Source organism: Chiloscyllium punctatum, chromosome 20, assembly GCF_047496795.1.
Source record: "Chiloscyllium punctatum isolate Juve2018m chromosome 20, sChiPun1.3, whole genome shotgun sequence".
Lineage (NCBI taxonomy): Eukaryota > Metazoa > Chordata > Chondrichthyes > Orectolobiformes > Hemiscylliidae > Chiloscyllium > Chiloscyllium punctatum.
Window position 1 is genome coordinate 59610402 of NC_092758.1, and position 14865 is coordinate 59625266.

Sequence of the window (14865 nt, forward strand, 5' to 3'; positions counted from 1 at the left end):
TCCCATGAATGTGGATGCTGTTGCGATGGTAGGTGAGGACAAACCTATCCCCAGAAATAGAAACAGATGTTGAGGAAAGGAAGCGAGGAGTCAGAGGTGGACCAGGTGAAGGTCACAGCGGAGGGGAATTTGGAAGAGAAATTGATCAATTTTTCCAATTCTGCATGAAAGATGGAAGCAGCACTACTGATGTCATAGATACACCAGAGAAAGAGTTATGCTTGGGACTAAAGTAGGATAGAACAAGGAATGTTCCAAATGCTCCACAAAAAGACAGGCATAACTGAGGCCAATGTGGGTACCTATCACCACACCTGTCACCTGAAGAAAGTGAGAGGAGTTAAAAGATAATTTGTTCAGGGTGAGGACAAGCTCAGCCATGTGCGGAGGCTGATGGTGGTTGGGACAGTTCAGCTCTTTTTTCCAGGAAGAAGCGCAGAGCCTTGAGACCATTTTGATGGGAGATGGATGTGTAAAGGAATTGCATATCCATGGTGAAGAGGAGGCAGCTGGAGTATGCTCACTGGAAATTCTGAAAGGTTTACAAAAATGCTGCAAGGATTAGTTGGTTTGAGCTATAGAATAGACTGGGAGTGTTTTCCCTGGAGCATCTGAGGCTAATAGATATTTATAAAATCAGGAGGAATGTGATAGGGCAAATAGACAAAGTCTTTTCCCTGGACTGGGGGTGTCCAGAACTGGAGGGCATAGGTTTAGGGTGAGAGGGGAAAGATTTAAAAAGGACCTAAAGGTTAACTTTTTCTTACACAGAGGGGAGTACATGTATGGAATGAGGTGCCAGAGGAAATGGTGGAGGCTGGTACAATTACAACATTTAAAAGGTATCTGGATGGGTATATAAATACGAAGGGTTTATAGCGATATGGGCCAAGTGCTGGCAAATGGGACTACATTAATCTGGTCTGCATGTACAAGTTGGACCGAAAGGTCTGATTCCTTGCTGTACATCTCTATGACTCTATGCCATATTGTGGATGTTAGTGGGAAAGGACTGATGAAAGGGAGAAAGACATTGAGTTGAGGTAGGAAGAGATGAGTTCCATGGGGCAGGAGGAGGTTGAAACAATGAGTCTACCTGTTTGTGGCTTGTGTCATTACCATACCAGTGACAATCTGGATTACCAAGGCTTGTCCAGGTACAAGTCCTGATGGATACAAGGGTTGCCCGTCTTCTGGCCGATCTCTGCAAAATGGCATATTGTTCTGGAAATGATATATGGTGAAATGAGGATAGAATTGGATGTGAGGGACATCGTGGGATTGAGTATGTAGCTAATGAGGCATATTTGGTGGCATGTGGTGAGAAATATTACTCAGTCTCATGGCAAAAATCCACCCCCCCCCAAGCAAACTTGAGATCATTTGCTCTGAGCCAAAAAGAAAAATTAGCCCAATATGTCAGGAAGCAGCCACTGCCAAGAACTGTCTGTCTGCACAAATTCCAATTTCAGTGCCAATTGTCAATAATGAGAGGTCATGCTTTCAAGGTGAGATGTGGAAAGTGTAAGGGGGATACACGCGGCAAGTACTTCATACAGAGGGTGGTGGTCGTTTGGAACGCGCTGCCAGCAGAGGTGGTAGAGGCAGGCATGGCAGGTTCATTTAAGATGCGTCTGGACAAATGGGGAGCAGAAGGATACAGATGCTTAGGAGTTGGGCGAGAGGTTTAGACAGTGTATTTGGATCGGCTCAGGCTTGGAGGGCCAAAGGGCCTGTTTCTGGGCTGTAAATTTTCTTTGTTCTTTGTTCTAACTTCAGAAACAATTTATTTGCACAGTTTCCACTAATGTAGACACACAAATCAGCAATCCATGTTAGGTAATAAGTTCTTAAAAAATCATACACTTTGCATTTTTATGCTGAGTGGCCAAATATCGAGTATGTTATAATATTGACTGGTAATTTTGTATTTTTCTGTGACCTGCTAATTGGTTCCGTGAGATTTAATTTGTCCCCTATTTCTCAGGCAATGAAGGGGAGAGTCCTTTTACCATTGCCCTTTGATCATTAGTTTTGCAAATATATGTCCTGCCCCTGGGCATTTGCCGAGGTTGCAAATCATGGGACCAGGTGGTTCCCTCTTGTCACCTCATAGTCAACCATGAACATTGTGATGGTTTAAAGATCTGTGGCAAAGATGACTCATTATACAGATGATGGTTGTGTTCTTGTGCAACCCCGCATTATAGAAAAATTGCACTTTACAAACAGTGCCTTATGTGCTGGCGAAGTGGTTACATTACAGCCAACACACATTTTTAAAAGTTCACGCTTTAGAAACAGCATCGCCAATTCATTAATCGCATTACAGCAAATTTGTATTCACGAAATGCACGTTATAGCGGAATGACCTGCAAATGCGTCTTGAAATTCACTGGATAACAGATATTCACTTACATGATAAGTTCCAGTGGATCTATACCAGCATATCGATGAAATGAAAATATTTTCAAGTTATTCCTTTTAGTAAGAATGGAAAAATAGAACTTTTTCAATAGAACTTGAACTGCTAAATATGAATATTCAGACAATGAGATGTAGTAGATTTACTTGTAGAAGCAACAAGAAGTACTACATGCTGGGTGTATCCAGCAATTAGGGAAAGGAAAATAACATGTTGGTTATTGCCGGGATGAGAGCATTATTGCATGATGTGTGGATAAATAAACTGAGCTTACATTCTCTGGAATATAGAATAATAATAAATGATCCTTTCATAACATACTAGATTCTCAAAGAGTTTGACAGTATGGATAAGAGTTGTTTGTTCTAAATGGGGAAATCTAACATCCAACATGAAAGTCTCTAGTTAAAGGACCAAATATTTAAGCAGGAAATTTGAAGAAAAATATTTACTCATAGGGCTGTTATGATGAATCTTTGGAAATTTCTAACCAACAGAGTTGTGAATGTTACATCGAGTATGTTCAAGATTAGGGCAGCAGCTTGTTTGATCAGCCCCCAATCCATGACAATAAAACGCTTCCTCTCTCCACCACTGGCACAAAGCAGCAACAATAAGTACCATCTACATTACACACCAAGCAACTCAAACCTCCGTTGATGTCATCTTGCAAACTCAAGATCTCTGTCTTTCAGAATGGCAAGGGCCACAGACAGATGAGACATCACCACTTGACTCCACCTACCATCCTGATTTGGAACAACACTGCTGTTATTTCTTTATTGCCACTGTGTCTAAAATCTATCCTCCCTCCACCATTTTACCCATCCCTATCCCTACACATCCAAAACAGCATTGGGGGTTTACCCCTGTGACGTGGATTGATCTTGCTCAAGATGACTTACTATCACTTCCACAAGGGCAATTCAAGATGGGCAACATATGTTAGCCTTGCCAGTGATGCCTACATGTCTTGAGCAAATGAGGAGAGGTCTGTGCAATGAGGAGAAAATTGGAGTTGAGAGAGAAGATCATATTGAATGGCAAAGCAAGCACTTGTTTTCTTGAGTTTTGATCATGAATTTCTCAGTTTAATAATGAATTTCTCAGCTATTAAAGATTCTGAAACCTGCAATTTGGTGTACCTCGATCAAACTTAAGAACTAACTAAATTTTATGTCCCTTCATTCTTTACAAAACCAAAATGACTTTTAAGAGTAAAATAAAAACAGCTAAACTCTGTAAGTTTTTTAAGCATGTAAAAGAATTTTGGCAAGTATCTTTCTGACTGGTGTGAGAAAATCGAGATATCTCCAGGTCTAGCCTTGAAACTTGGATAATTTAATGTACTATTGATAAGAAGCACCTCTTTTTTTGAATGCAAACATTTAATGGGAAATAAACAACAACCAAGGCAAAGGGTATAAAATATTTTGTAAAGGGGTACCCAAGGAAGCTGCAGTTCAGGATAAATTAACCAGTTGCCAAATAAAGAACTACATAGAAGTGATGCAGCACCAACAACTCACAAATTTGTACATTTGAGATTACGATTTATAGTTCCTTGAGCTGTTCAAAACTCTACGACTTGTGTCTTAACTTACATTATCACCCCTGCCTTCGCTGACCTATGATGATTCGCAGTAAGTAATATCTTGATTTTAATATTTTCATCTTGCACTGTAATTCCCTCTATTGCCTTGTCCTCCTTATCACTACAATTCCCTACAATATCACTACCCTTCAAAATATCTACTTTCCTCTGATTCTGACTTGTCGAGCTATTCAACGATATTTGCTCTAATAGTGGCCCTGATTTCAGTGGCCTATCCTCCATGGTCTGGCATTTCCATCCTAAACCTCTCTACCTTGCTTTGCTGCTTTAAAGACACTTTGCAGAAACTAGCCATAGAGTCATAGAGTCATAGAGATGTACAGCATGGAAACAGACCCTTTGGTCCAACCTGTCCATGCCAACCAGATATCCCAACCCAATCTAGTCCCACTTGCCAGCACCCGGCCCATATCCCTCCATACCCTTCCTATTCATATACCCGTCCAAAAGCCTCTTAAATGTTGCAATTGTACCAGCCTCCACCACTTCCCCTGGCAGCTCATTCCATACACGTACCACCCACTGTGTGATAAAGTTGCCCCGTAGGTCTCTTTTATATCTTTCCCCTCTCACCCTAAACCTATGCCCTCTAGTTCTGGATTCCCTGACTCCAGGGAAAAGACTTTGCCTATTTACCCTATCCATACTCCTCATAATTTTGTAAACCTCTACAAGGTCACCCCTCAGCCTCCAACACTCCAGGGAAAACATCCCCAGCCTGTTCAGCTTCTTCCTATAGCTCAAATCCTCCAACCCTGGAGGATTAAATCCTTTAAATCTTTTCTGAACCCTTTCAAGTTTCACCCTTTGAACAAGTTGTTGGTTGTTTGACTTAATATCTCTTTTGGCAGTTAAGTGTCATACGTCGTCAAAATTCTCCAAAGTTCCTTAGCGATGCACCTTTACACTAAAAACACTTTATAAATATGTAATTGTTGTTCCAACAGTTGAACATTTTCTCTGCAACAGCTCTCTAATGAATATCATGTTCCATGAGACATTGAGTGATTCAATTTTCTTTCTTTCAGTCTTCAATTGAATAGGTTCTCTGCTTTTCAAACACCAATCATTGTATTAGTTTGAATCCTTAACAATGCTATTGTTTGTCATTTGGCCTGAAGGAAATCAAAATGTGTCACATCAGTGTTGTTTCTAGTTCACATGGCAGCGATAATCCCTTGGAAAAATATTGATCAGTTAAGCAAAGAATATACAGACAGTTCCGTGATTCTTTCTGAAATATTACTTGCATGACATTGGTCCCTGGTCCGTTGTGTCAGGCTTCATTCAAAGTCACAAAGCTTTAATTGTGTTCAGTGCAATACCAATATTCAAGGGACTGTTCACTTAACATTTAAGGAAACAGTTTCAAGCGAATTTACAACCAGAGTTGAATGTTTCAAGTTAATTGGTAAAACCCCACAATTTGCTAAACTGGGTAATTGAAAATGAACTTATTTTAGCACACCACCTGCCTTTGCCTCCCTGTCAGCTATGTTATAACTTTGGGATCTCAGGTTTCTGCTTGTGAGAAACAAAACCCACTCACTTCAATAATTTCAGTCCGAGACAAGATCTGAATCAGTAGTGCCATTTATTTTACACTTGCAAGTGGGTGTGATGTCCAGTGCCTATAAGGTAGAGGACATACACACACCAAATTCAATTCATACACAACATTTATATGATTTGATGTCTATTGTTTTACACTGCTCCCTCCCCTGTTTACATCGTCCACTTCCCTAAGACCGGCCCCCATTACCCCTGTTTACCTCTTGCCTTATCCGGCCTTGTCTGTGACAAAATGCTTATTCCTGGCCTCACAAGGCTGTTTGACCTCATCCTGCTGTAGGTCATTGTTAGGCATATTCTTTCTTCATCATTATCTACCCTCTTCATCTGTGCCTTTCCCGAGGCCGTTCTGATCCCTATGACCCTTTTAATTGGGGTTTGTTCCTGTGTTTTTGTAAAAGTGGGAAGCACATGTTTATACCTACTGTTTGTACAGGCGTATCTAGCTTAACTTCATCCCCTCACAACATCTTATCTACTTGCCCATAATGTCTACCTTCTGACATACAGTTTTAGCTAATACAAAAACAATTATATATTTCCTCCACATTGTTTCCATTCTTGTTGACTCAGCTCTTGGCTAAAACAATTACACACTGGTGTGAGTTCATTTTACTTTGTAAGATGGAATTGCAGAATTGCAGAAGTAACATTAATTTACCTATATCCCACAATTTCCCCCTTTTCTTTAATTACCATTTGTTATCTTCTGCATTTTTCTTTTAGGGGCACCTGTTTCATCAAGGCTGTTTCAATCAGTCTTTGGGTGAGCCCTCGTATACAGGGTATGATCATTTTTATTAATTGTTACCCACCAAAAGAGAGCTGACACAAAGCCTGCTGCAATCTGGTTACAAGCCTTGAATTCATCAGGTACCCCCCTAGGGACTCCTACCGAATCGAGATAAATCCTGTCATCGAAAGAAGTGTCTAACAGTAATCTCTTACCCCTTCCCTTTTTCCCTCCTATCTTTTCCTTCTCAAATGCCAGGGTAAATGGAATTGCCAATTGTAAAATTGCACATATCCCTCTCCAATCCGGAGGTAGGGTGGGTCTCTATATTTTGCCTCCACAGTCCCACCACAGATCCGCTCGGGGAACCTTTAATGCTGAGTAGTTCCCTCCCTTCTCCATTTCGGTTACATTCTTAATTTCTGTACATAATTTCAGCTCCCCCAAATCTTTCGACTGACTTGTACCTCGTCTACACACACGATGTGTGATTTCCAACTGCGGCAGAAAACAGGGGGGGAGCTTTTACATCTTTCTTCTCCAAGGGAGGGAACATCAGAGATAGGGAGGTACAATTCCTATCATTCCATGCAGTCACATCCTGGTACAGGGCTATCATACATTTCATGCCCTTCCTGTCTCCCTTCCACCCGAGCGGAAAGGGAACCACCTGGGCCACTGGCCGACCGGAGGCACATGCATAGCAATTGCTCTTGTTCAGACTTTTCACAGTATACTTTACCCATTCAACCCAGGCATTTGCATCCCCGTACCCAGTTTCTATTTCAATGGTCTGTTTCAAGTCCTTTACCTCTATAAATTTTACTACTTTAGGATCAGCGGGAGGGGTGAAAGATTGTATCTTATTACCCAGTAGTTCTACCCGTTTTCCCTGTCCTACACTAATTCAAAAACAATAGCCCAAGAAATCCTTCCCATTTGCTTTCATTTCTATCCCAAACATTTCATTTCATTGTATCTCATAGGTGCCCCCCCAACCAGGATTGTTTCATGCCATGTGGTTTTCCTTATCGTTAGGTATATTGGGTTACACTTTTTATCAGGACAATCACGAGCTGGTCGGAAGGGGGCCTGGTGTACTGTGACGAGACCATTATACTAAGTACCATCCCCAAGGCTATCCCCATAGAACTTAAGATGTATCTCAGAGCTGCGGTACTGTCTCTGATTATCTACATCCCCACAATTTACTAAGCTGCATACATCAGCGTCTATTACTTGTGGATTATCAGACTTGGGGACCGTTAATAATACATATGAAAATGATATTTGACAAAATCCCAATACTAAAAGGGCTAGCATCATATCTCTAGCAGCATTCCCAGTATTCTAACCATCATGCTGAATATACAATCTTACAGAAATAATCCCGCGCTCGCGTCGCCACTGTATAATCAGTTACTCAAAGTCTCTTTAGCCTGAGTTTCAGCGAATCTTGCGTTGATTCGGCTGTCGAGACTTCTTCCTCAACTGGAGGGTCCACTGGCCCTTTGATCCGAGTGTAGTGAGTCCAGCCTTTCTCTGCTGTCCTTATCGCTGTTTCAGGGGTCAAAAGAGCCTGGTACGGCCCTTCCCAGTCCGGCTGCAATTTAGTATCTGTCCATGATTTTACTAAGATTCAATCTCCCGGCCAGATGGGATGAATGGTGCATTCAAGGGCTGGAGTCTGTGCCAATAAACCCTGTTTCCTGAGGAAAAACAAAGAGGAGGACAAGCCCAGTATGTACTTCTTTAAAAACAAATCTTTAGTTTTGGGACTTGGCAATTCTCCATTCGTTCCCAAGTAAGGTAATCCAAATAAGATTTCATAGGGGGATAGTCCCAAATCTTTCCTTGGGGCTGTTCGTACTCGCAAGAGAGCTATAGGTAAACATTTGATCCAAGGGAGTCTGGTTCCTATTATCAATTTAGAGAGCTGTTGTTTGAGTGTTTGGTTCATTCTCTCAACCCTTCCCGATGATGGCGGGTGCCATGGAGTATGGAACTCCCAGGAAATTCCCAACCCTTTCATTACCCCCCCGTAACACTTTAGAGGTAAAGTGAGTTCCTTGGTCGGAATCAATATGGTTCACGAGCCCATATCGGGGAATTATGTGCTCCAATATTGTTTTAGACAATCCACTCGCAGTGGCGGTAGCTAGGGGGTATGCCTCAACCCAACCAGATAAATGATCTACTATGACTAGTATATATTTCAGTCTCCCTACCCTGGGGAGTTCAGTATAATCTACTTGTATACTCTGGAAAGGTCTCAATCCTGGGTCTCTTCCTCCCAGGGTCTGTTTTCTCAAGACTCTCATTTACCTTTCTGCATATGATACATCCCTCACATATTTGTTTAGCAATTGTATATATTCCTTTACATCCATATTCCCTAAGAACCAAATCACACATTGCTTGTACTCCCCAATGGCTGCCTTGGTGTAGGACAGCCATAATGTCTCGCATCATAATTTTGTTCAACATTCTCCTTCCATCAGGTAACATCCAATGCCCGTCTGCTGTTTTTACAGCCCCTAAATCTCTCAATTCTTTTTCTTCGCTTTCAGTAAATATAGGAGCTTCCCGAGGACCTGGGACAGTAGGTATTAGGGAATGAATCACCACTTCTTGTGGGTTCAGGGCTGCTTCCTTAGCCACTTCATCGGCTAATCTATTTCCCCTAACCTCTGGTTCATTTCCTTTCTGATGACCATTTACATGCACTACTGCTATTTCTCGGGGAAGTAATAGGGACTCCAAGACTCGTTTAATCAATTCTTCATGTACTAATTCCTTCCCCTAACCTTTGGGTCAATACTCCCAAAACCGCTCCCTTATCCACGGTAGCAAAGAGGTGGAAAGGTTTATCTAGGGAAGGTAAGGCTAACACGGGGGCATGGATCAGATCTCTTTTGAGTTTCTCAACTCGTTCTTTTTCCTCATCATCCCAACTTAGACATTTTGGTTCCCCCTCTAATAGTTTGAGATATAATTTCTTAGTCTTCTGTCCATAGGAATCAATCCACAATCTGCAATAACCCGTGAGACCCAAACATTTGTGTAACTCCCGTTTAGTCCTGGGCAGCAGCATTCCCATTATTCCCTCTATCCATTCCGGGCTTATCTTTCGCTTTCCCTCACTAACTAAATGTCCCAAGTACTTCACTTCTCGCTCCACATATTGTGGTTTATTTTTAGATACCCTCACTCCCTGCTGGCCCAGGAAATTCAATAATTTGTTAGTGGCTTCGACTACTCTTTCTCTTCTTTTTCCTGTTACTAAGAGGTCGTCTACATACTGCAACAGGGTAGTCCCCTTGGGGCTGCTAAATTTCTCCAATATTTGTTCTAACACCTGTCCAAATAAATTCGGGGATTCCGTAAACCCCTGGGGAAGCACAGTACACCGGTATTGCTGTTTCTGTCCTGTCTTAGGGTCTTCCCACTCAAAGGCAAACAAATTCCTACCGTCCTCTGCCAAGGGACAAGCCCAAAAGGCATCCTTTAAATCTATCACACTAAACCATTTGTGGTCATGAGGGATCTCACTTAATAACGTAGAGGGGTTTGGCACCACTGGGTGCCTGATCTGTACTATTTGATTTAATGTTCTCAAATCCTGCACCAATCGATAAGTTCCATCGGATTTCTGCACTGGTAGTATTGGGGTATTATAAGGAGACATACATGGATCCAACAGTCCATCTCTAATCAGTCCTTCAATTACTGGCTGCAGTCCTCGTTTACTTTCTATGGAAATGGGATATTGTCGCTCACAGACAACGTCCCCTTTCCTTTTTTTTAAATTTACTTCAAGGGGAGGGATCTGTAGTTTTCCACAATTCCCTTCCCTAGCCCATACAATAGGGTCTATCTCTCTCTCCACATCCTCTGTCAACGTTGCCTTTTGTACAACTAATTCTTTTTCCTGAATTCCAATCCCCAGTCCTAAGAGGATAATTAAATCTCTCCCTAATAAGTTATTTCCTATATCAGGGATATACAACAGTTCCCCTGTGACCCTATCCTTAGGACCTTCTATCATCAAATACTGGAACAGTAAATCCTTCCCCTTTTTACCCCCGAAACAGTAATTGACCGTGTCGACATTCCTGCTTTCTTTGGTTTAAAATTCAGCGATGACTGTGCTGCCCCGTATCTACTAGGAAGACTACCTCTTCCCTACAGAGTCCCACCTTCAGGTTTATCAAGGGTTCCTGGTGGGTCCCCGGGGGCAGGAACCCCTGACACCCCTATACTTCATCAAAATTTATAAGCGGAATTGCCCTCTCTTCCCTTTTCAGAGCCGGACATTCCCACTTAAAGTGCCCTATCTTTCCGCAATAATAGCATCCTGCCTGTGGAGACCTCCAGCTCTGCCCCTGTCGCTCAAACCCTCTATCAAACGCTCCCCCTTGTCCTCTCTGTCCTACATGCTGCCACCCGCCCCTCCGGTTGGTCACTATTGGTTCTACTCTTTTCTTAACTACCTCATCAACCGCAGCTACCATCATTTTCACCTTCTGTTTCTGTCTCTCATCCTCTCTCTTTACAAACACTTTCTGTGCCTCTCTTAACAATTCATCTAATAGCTTTTCACTCCACCCTTCTATTTGCTGTATCTTTCTCTGTATGTCTGGCCATTCCTTTGTCACAAAAATGTACTTTCAAAAGACCCTGTGCCACTGGGTTCTCAGGGTTCATTCCAGAATATTTCCACATTGAGTCTCTTAATCTCTGCAAAAAAAAAGCTGAAGGAGTCTCATCTTTCTCCTGTCTAACTTCAAAGACTTTAGTCAAATTCTGTGACTTCAGAACTGCCTCTCTTATACCTTTTAGAATCAGGTCTTTCAATTCCCTCATTTCTTCTCTACGCTCCGGATTTTGGTTTTCCCACTGGGGGTCTCTGAGGTGAAACTTCACCTCTCCCTGTCCAGCATCCCCATCTCCAATGGGGTGTTCCCTGTCCCATATTTTAATGGCTGCTCCCCATATAAGTCCCCTTTCTTCCCCAGTAAATAGTATATTCAAAATAGACATTAACTCAACCCAGGTATACAGACTGCGCCCCAAAAATTGATCAGTTTGTTCAGACAACCCTACCGGATCCTCAACCAGGACCTTCATTTCTTTTTTAAATGTTCTGACCTCCCCACTGCTGAGGGGGACACTTACAAACCCAATCTCTTTGTCCCCTATTGGTACCTCCCGAAGGGGATAAGTCATTACGTTCTTCCCCTTTTTCTTTTTTTTAAAGAAATATTGCAATATTTCTAGCTCCATAACTTCAAACACCAATTAATCAATTCATGCTTGACTAACTTTAAGGCCTGTTCCAAACTTGTAAATATATTTATATATTTACATTCATTTATTCAGTATTTAATATTCAAAATGTAAAATGCATACAGTTCTCAATTTTGAAATCCACTGTAATCACCCAGTTTTAGTCCCTTAATTTAAATCCAAAATTAGTTTTCTTAAGTAGTGCTGACCAATCATTGCTCAATTATAATACTATAGGTCTTGAAATAATCAGAGCTGTCTTAAAATTATTTGTCTATTCAAGTTTAAAAAAAAACTTCTAATGCATGAACAATGGCTGAATCCAAGGTCACAGATATTAACCATAGGATCTTGTTTTTACTACAATCTAATGTTGAACTGAAACTTCAACTGTCCTCCATAAATCGCTTTCATGTAAAGATAAAAGAGATTAGTTAGAAACTGATAGTAAGGCAGTCATGACCTGTAAGAAGAACAGGAGTTATCATTCTTTTTTTTCATAATCTCTATAGAATCCTTAACCTTAAAAGAAATCATGTTAAGTTTCCATAATAAAAATCAGATTCAAAACAGTCCTGGAACTCAAGCTCCAGGGAATAAAACGCAAACATTCAATCACCAACAAACAAATGTGCATTCAAACCAAATCACAAAGGGTTAAACTTTCTACCAGCTGTACAGCTCTCTTCATTGTCTCTCTCTCTCTCTCTCTCTCTCTCACTCATTGACAAATAAATTCAGATATTTACAAACCCAGTCTTTGACCGACCTGAATTTTGGCCAAAAGAGGTGGGACGAAGAATGGATTCCTTAGTCCATATGAAGCAACAATATTTAATCATCTTTTTCCCCTGTACAAGTATTATTTTGCCAATTCCACAACATCCTCCCCAAAGGACTTTCTGGAGGTATGTTGTAAGGGACCCCGCCTCCAATTCCATTGCTTTTTCCTTCTTTTGTTTTCCCGGAGGCTTTTTCCTTACCCACGGCACAACCCATATTGAGTTCCTTCGTTAGTCCCTTATTAACTACTAAAACTCAATCCCGGCCACCAAGGCAATACTTAAAAGTCAGGTTTCTTACCTTGGTCTGTGCACAGAGTTGCCTGGCCCCTTTGTGCTGTATTGTCTATCGAGCTCCTATCACTGTCTGATTCAGATGTCTCTCTTGTGGGATTCGTACCAGTCGCCCAAGGGAGCAGACCAAACCAGGACACGAGACCGCTCCTCAATGGGGAACGGGACGCGTCTTCCCAGTGTCCAAGGCCAGCCACTCCCCCCGGTGATGGAAGAAAATCCCGGACAGCCCCCAATTGTGAGAAACAAAGCCCACTCACTTCAATAATTTCAGTCCGAGACAAGATCTGAATCAGTAGTGCCATTTATTTTACACTTGCAAGTGGGTGTGATGTCCAGTGCCTATAAGGTAGAGGACATACACACACCAAATTCAATTCATACACAACATTTATATGATTTGATGTCTATTGTTTTACACTGCTCCCTCCCCTGTTTACATCGTCCACTTCCCTAAGACCGGCCCCCATTACCCCTGTTTATCTCTTGCCTTATCCGGCCTTGTCTGTGACAAAATGCTTATTCCTGGCCTCACAAGGCTGTTTGACCTCATCCTGCTGTAGGTCATTGTTAGGCATATTCTTTCTTCATCATTATCTACCCCCTTCATCTGTGCCTTTCCCGAGGCCGTTCTGATCCCTATGACCCTTTTAATTGGGGTTTGTTCCTGTGTTTTTGTAAAAGTGGGAAGCACATGTTTATACCTACTGTTTGTACAGGCGTATCTAGCTTAACTTCATCCCCTCACAACATCTTATCTACTTGCCCATAATGTCTACCTTCTGACATACAGTTTTAGCTAATACAAAAACAATTATATATTTCCTCCACATTGTTTCCATTCTTGTTGACTCAGCTCTTGGCTAAAACAATTACACACTGGTGTGAGTTCATTTTACTTTGTAAGATGGAATTGCAGAATTGCAGAAGTAACATTAATTTACCTATATCCCACATGCTCACCACTCAGAACGTGGTATTGAAGTGCGCCTGGATGTTGCTACTTGCTCTACACGGAGCCGAGATGAAAACTTCAGACTGCATAGGTTTTTCAGTGTGGGTTGTATTTGCTGATACGGTAAGGTGCATATTGGATCTATCACCTCAGGATGTGTCTGAGGACTTGTAGTGTCGGTCAAGTCAATTGTTTCTCTGAATTGTCGGTCTTTAATCCTGCTGGTCCTGGTCAGTTGCTGAGGTTCTTGCTGTTGGTGTTCTTGGTTCAGAAGAGGTCCGTGTTCAGAAGGTCTTGTTTGGATAGCAATTGGCCTGCTTTGTAGCAGATGTGGGCGTCAGAGTGGCACAGTGGTTAGCAGTGTTGCCTCAGAGTGCCAGACACCTGGGTTCAATTCCTGCCTCAGGCGACTCTCTGTGTAGAGTTTGCACATTCTCCCTGTGTCTGCGTGGGTTTCCTCTGTATGCTCTGGTTTCCTCCCACAATCCAAAAAAATGCAGGTTAGGTGAATTGGCCATGCTAAATTGCCCATAGTGTTAGGTGAAGAGGTAAACGTAGGTGGGTGGGTTGCACTTCGGCGGGTCGGTGTGGACTTGTTGGGCTGAAGGGCCTGTTTCCACACTGTTAGTAATCTAATCTAATCTCTTGGTTGGCTTCCCCCTCTTGGGTGTCTTTTGTTCTGACAATACTCTTGGTTCAGCTTCCTGATTCCACTTCTCTTTTCTGCCTCTCAATTTGGCTTATCTTGGGTCTTTTTTCGGAAGCTGTTCATTGGGGCGGAAGCCTGAGGGGAAGCTGTTTGTGCAGAAGCTTGTTATTTGAAAAGGCCACACTCAGATGACGCATTTTAGTGCATCAGCAAACTCAACCCAAACTGAAAAACTTATTGAGTTATATCTTGATGTTCTCTTTTGAGGTTAATTGGCTTTCTGATGGTTAGGATATGTGCGAATGGGTTTTGACTGAGGTTGAGTGCCTAGTCTCTCTGTCAGCCCCATACTGTGTGTGCTGTGTTGCCCCAGGTGTAAACGCTGTCTCGGGATCGGGTCTGTTAGTTTCAGTTGCTTGTTCTTTTAGAGAGGAGGTTTAAATTGGGATTCCAGGCTGAAAAATAGTCTCAGACTACAGTCTCTATTCTCAGGCTTCTGATTGTATTGTGTATTTCCCACAGACTCAGTCCAGCTGTCCCTTTTCCTATAA